This window comes from Urocitellus parryii, chromosome 4, assembly GCF_045843805.1.
Source record: "Urocitellus parryii isolate mUroPar1 chromosome 4, mUroPar1.hap1, whole genome shotgun sequence".
Taxonomy (NCBI): domain Eukaryota; kingdom Metazoa; phylum Chordata; class Mammalia; order Rodentia; family Sciuridae; genus Urocitellus; species Urocitellus parryii.
The window spans coordinates 65,068,575-65,074,687 of NC_135534.1; positions in this window are offsets into that span (position 1 = coordinate 65,068,575).

Consider the following 6,113-nt stretch of genomic DNA (forward strand, 5'->3'; position numbering starts at 1 on the left):
TTGATAAGTAACCCAGGCCATTGATGGGTAACCCAAAACTCATCAAATCTAGGAACAATGTCAAAGTGTTTCCAGAAGGGGGAGTATAGTAGTTTCTCTAATCTGGAAAAGTTCAGAAACTTTCATTTCTGTTGGAATTTGCCTTTGGCATCATGTATTTTTATTTCCTAAGTCTGTCAACCCTAACTATGGTTATGAAAGAGAATATTCCTCTTGGTTCTCAGAACAGAAATATCTTCTGAAGAATGCATTGTTAGGCAATATCATCATTGTGTGAAAATCAAAGGCTACAACATCACTGTGTGATGAAATCTTAAGAGACTACCATTGTATGTGCAATCTACCTTTGATTCAAACATTGTTATATAATGCATGATTGTATAATTAATAAGTATGTAATACATATAACATTATCATATATAGTTATGATATTATATATTGTGTTAGCGTTCTGTTACTCTGACAAAATACCTCAGATAGAAAAAAACTTTATAAGAGGAAAGGCTTATTTTGATTCATAGTTTCAGAGGCTTCAGTCCATGGTTGGTTGGCCCCATTATTTTGGGGCCTAGGATGAGGCAGCATATCAGGGCAGGAAGCACTGGTAAAGCAAAGCTTCTGAGAATGGTGGCCTGGAAATAAGAGAGATAGGAAGAAACCAGGGCTTAAGTACCTATATAAAATTATCTATGGACTGTGAGGTGGCCGTAATCTTGCAGCTCAAAGTGTGACTAATGTATTGGCATCCTCTGGAAGTTTATTACAAAATACAGAATTTCAGACCTTAAACCAGTTCTACTGAATCAGAATCTACATTTTTACAAGATCCCCTTCAAGGGTACATCTCCAATGACCTAACTTCCTTTTACCATTTCAAAAGGATTCCATCCCCTCCCAATAGTGTGACAGGGTGAGGATCAATATTTCAAGAATAGGCACCCATTTGGAGAAACATTTAAGACCCAAACTATAGCAATGGTATTAATACATCATATGTTGAAATATATGATCCAAAAACATGTAATGGACTTAATATTTTGGACTCACCCCCTCATGGTTCAGAAAAATAATATCACATGCCATATATATATATATATATGGATTTATATTTTTATATATAAATATTTATTATATTTATTATATAATAGAATTACATGAGTAGTAAATGATAAAGCAAATAGGGAGAAATGTTAGCAATAGGTGAACCTGGGTATAGTATATAGGTATTTTTGTATCTTTTTCTTTTTTCTAACTTTAAAATTATTTTCTAATAAAAAAGTATAAAAGAAAAACCTCAATTATGCATTTCTTGATTGTTTTTAAAAATTGAATTCTAAGACTTGATGCCCTCATTCTGTGAGGGTAGCAAGAGATTAAATTTTTATTTAAGGCTCTTCCAGCTTTATATGGCACAGGGGGAAACACCAAGAGTGTACAGCCCTAGCTCATCAAGTTTTCTGCTAACATCTGCATTGTCTAGGTCCATACTGGTCACTGACACTGCAAGTCTGACAGCTTTCTCCTTACATAATATTCGTAAGCAATCACCAGGAAACTTGATTGAGGCTCTGAATCTGAAAGCCTCTGTCTAGGTTTACCATACAGCCATCCCCTCCAAAATCCTGCCAATTCCTTGAAGGGCTGCCACCAAGAAGAACTCAAGGACTATATCATCTTCCTATTTTAAGACTAAATCGTGAAGAAATTTATCATTCTACTCTGTGATTTCTCTTTTAAAAGAAGTATTTTCTTGTTGCTCACAAAGATACTTGTCATAAACATTAGTGAGTTCTTTATTTAAAAAGAGAAAGAGAGTGTCAGAAAAGGAAGTACCTTGAAGCAACTCAACTTTTAGCCCTAATACAAATAACCTCCTCTTAGGCAAGGAGATACAACATCAACAAATAAAAAGGTAGTTACCTTTGTGTAAGGAAGAATGGATACAGAACACAACCATGATTACAGTAAAGTGAAGAACCCAGGTGCAAAATGCAAACAGACATTTACTCTCAGGTTTGCAGTACAGAGTTGTTACTCAAGAGTGAGTATCTCATTACATTTTCAGTAGCTTTACTTACATAAATCATGTATCATATAATCTATTTAAAGTGTACCATTCAGGGCTGGGGTTGTGGCTCAGTGGTAGAGCACTCACCTAACACGTGCCCAGCACTGGGTTCAAGCCTTGGCACCACATAAAAATAAATAAATAAAATAAAGGTACTATGTCCAACTACAACTACAAAAATTATTAAAAAATAAAGTGTACAATTTATTTGGTTTGTATTATATCCACAGGTATGAATAAACGTTATTATAGTCAATTTTAAACATTGTCATCACCTTAAAAAGAAAACTGCCTTTAGCTGTTAGCTTCATGTGAATTTCTCCACCTTTGTGACTAAGCAGCCTCTAATCTTTCTTTCTCTGTAGTTTGCCTTTTCTAAACATCGGAATGGAATTATATAATATATGGTATTTGTGACAGGATTCTTTTAAGTAGCATAATGTTTGCAAGGTTCATCTCTATTGTAGCATGTATGTCATTCTTTTTTTTTTTTAACTGCTGAATAACATTCCAATGGATGGATATACCAAATGTTGATTCATCTGTTGATGCATCTTTGGTAATTTTTGCCATTTGGCTATTATGAATAATGTTACTACAAAGATTCATGAAAAAAAATTTTGTGTGAAATATGTTTTCATTTCTCTTGTGGATCATAGGGTAACTCATTTGTGGAAGTCCTATTGACTAATGCTGCTGAGAATCTTTTTTTTTTTTTTTTGTACTAAAGATTGAACCCTGGGGGGTGGGGATGTGGCTCAAGCGGTGCTCACCTGGCATGCGTGCTGCCAGGTTCCATCCTCAGCACCACATACAAACAAAGATGTCGTGCCCGCCGAAAACTAAAAAGTAAATATTAAAAAAATTTCTCTCTCTCTCTCTCTCTCTCTCTCTCTGTCTCTCTCTCTCTCTCTCTCTCTCTCTCTCTCTCTCTCTCTCTCTCTCTTAAAAAAAAAAAAAAAAAAAAGATTGAACCCAGGGATGATTAAATACTGAGACACATCCCCAGCCCTTTTTACCTTTTCACTTTTTATTTTGAGTCAGGGTCCCACTAAGTTGCTAGGGCCTTGCTAAGTTGCTGGGGCTGGCTTTGAACTTGTCTTAGCCTACCGAGCTGCTTACAGGCATGCACCACCATCCCTGGTAATGGTGAGACTCTTTTTATGTGCTTATTGGCCATTTGTATATCTTAGAGAGAAGTATCTGTTCAAATTCTTTGTCCTTTTATTATGGAGTTGCAAGTTTTCTTATGTTTTTGGATATAAAGGTGAGAGCTGATACAAATCAGACATATGACTTGCAAATATTTTCTCTCATTCTACATTTTTTTCATATTTTTATAGTGTCTTTTTAAATATTTGTTTTTTGGTTATAACTGGACAGAATGTATTTATTTATTTATTTATTTATTTATTTATTTATTTATTTATTTATTTTAGAGAGAGAAAGAATTTTTTTTAATATTTATTTTTTTAGTTTTCGGTGGACACAACATCTTTATTTTTATGTGGTGCTGAGGATCGAACCCAGGGCCTCCCACGTGCTAGGGGAGCACTCTACAGCTGAATCACAATCCCAGCCCCGTTGATATTGTCTTTTGAAGCACAGAAGTTTTTAGTTTTGGATGAAATCCAATTTACCTGTTTTCTTTTGTTGCTTGTCCTTTGGTATCATATCAAATAGTGCTTTACCAAATCCAAGGTCATGAAAATTTACCTTGTGTTTTCTGCTAAGAGTTTTAAATTTTTTAGTTTACATTTCTGACCTTGCTTCATTTTATGTTCATTTTTGTATATGGTATGAGGAAGGGGTCTAACTTTATTCTTTTAGAACACAACTATCCAGTTGCCCAAAAATCTTTTGTTGAAAAGATTATTCTTTCCACCATTGTATGGGCTTGGCATACTTGTTGGAAGTCAGTTGACCATAAAATAAGCCTTTCTTTCTGGACTCTAAGTACTATTCATTGGTCTATATGTCCATACTTGTGCTAGTACCACAGGGTCTGGATTACTGTTGTTTTGGGGTAAATTTTAAAATGTGGAAGTATGAGTCCTTCTTTTTCAAGATTGTTTAAATAATTCTATATAAATTTTACAGTCAGCTAGTCAGATTCTACAAAGAAGTCATCTGGGATTTTGATTGGATTGCATTGAATCTATAGATCAGATTGGGATTCATCAACATCTTAACAATGTTAATTCTTCTGGTGTATGAACATGGATGTTTTTCTAATAATACATCTTCTTTAATATCTTTAAAAAGTTTGGTGAGTTTCACAGTATAATTTTGCACTTTATTTTGTTGAATTTATTACTATTTTATTCCTTTTTATGCCCTAAACTGCAAATTTGATTTTTGTTGATTTTATTTTCAGATAGTTCAAGTGTATGAAAATAAAATTGATTTTTATATATTGACCTTATGTCTTACAACCCTGTGGAACTCATTTATTACCTCTAATAGTTTTTTAGTGGATTCCTTAGGATTTATTTATTTAGATACCAGGGATTGAACCCAGGGGTGCTTAACCACTGAGCCACATCCCCAGCCCTTTTTTATTAGTAGTATTTTGAGACACGATCTCACTAAGTTGCTTAGGGTCTCCTTTATTTGCTGATGCTGGCCTTGAACCTGCAATCCTCCTGTCTCAGCCTCCCACTCCTTGGAATTTTTTATATGTAAGATTGTGTCACCTGTCCAGAGAAAGAGTTTTACTTCTTCAATCTGAATGCCTTTGACTTCTTTTTCTTCCTTAGTTGCCCTAGCTAGAACCTTCAACAATACAATGTTAAACAGGAGTGACAACGACCTCTTTATTTTGTTCCTGATCTTAGGGGGAAATGCACCCAGTCTTTCACTATTAAGTACAATGTTCACTGTGGGTTTCTTGTAGATGTCCTTTATCACACTGATAAAGTTCCCTTTTGTTTCTAGTTTTTTGAGGGTTTTATCATTAAGAGTGTTATATTTTTAAAAACCTTTTCTGCATCTATTGAGTTGATCATATGATTTTTATTTATTATATTGATATGAAAATTAATTTTTGGAAGTTAAACCAAATTTGCATCCTCTTTGGTCATGACATAGCATTGTTTTATGTGTTTCCTGGATTTAGTTTGCTAGTTTTGTTGAGGATTCATGTGCTAGTTTTTGTGAGGATTCATAAGAGATATTTTCTGGAGTTTTCTTTTCTTGTGATAAAATATTCTGGTATTGGTTTCAAAGTAATACTGCCCTCATAAAATGACTTGAGAAGTATTCTCTACTCTTCTAATTTTGGGAAGAGCTTATAAAGGAATTGGAATTAGCTTTGGGTGGTGATGCATGCCTGAAATCCCAGCAACTCAGGAAGTTAAGGCATATGAATTACAAGTTTGAGGCTAGCCTTGGCAATTTAGCAAGACCCTATCTTAAATTTTAAAAAAGTCTAGGAAGGGACTGGGATTGTGGCTTAGTGGTAGAGTGCTTGCCTAGCATGCATGAGGCACTGGGTTTAATTCTCAGCACCACATAAATGTAAAATAAAGATATTGTGTCCACCTAAAACTAAAGAATAAATATTAAAAGAAAAAAAGTCTGGGGGATATGGTTCAGTGGTAAAGCACCCTGGGTTCAATTCCCAGGAGCACTAAAAAAATGACATTAATTCTTCATTAAATATTTGGTACAATTAATTGGTGAAGCCATCTGGGACTGTGATAAGTTTCGGAATATTAATTCACTCTTTTCATATGCTATATCCATATTCATTTGCTTCTTCAGGAGACAATTTCAGTTTGTGTCTTTGTAAGAATTTATCCATTTTATCCAACTTATCTAATTTGTTAATAAACAATTATTTATATTATTACTTTATAATCCTTTTTGTTTCTATAAGATTAGTTATAATGGCTCCTCTCTCATTTTGGTTCATAATAATTTGGGTCTTCTCTCTCTCCCTGTTAGTTTAGTGAAAGGTTTATCAATTTGGGGTGGACTGGGGGGATACCATGGATTGAACTCAGGGGCACTCGACCACTGAGCCACAACCCCAGCCCTATTT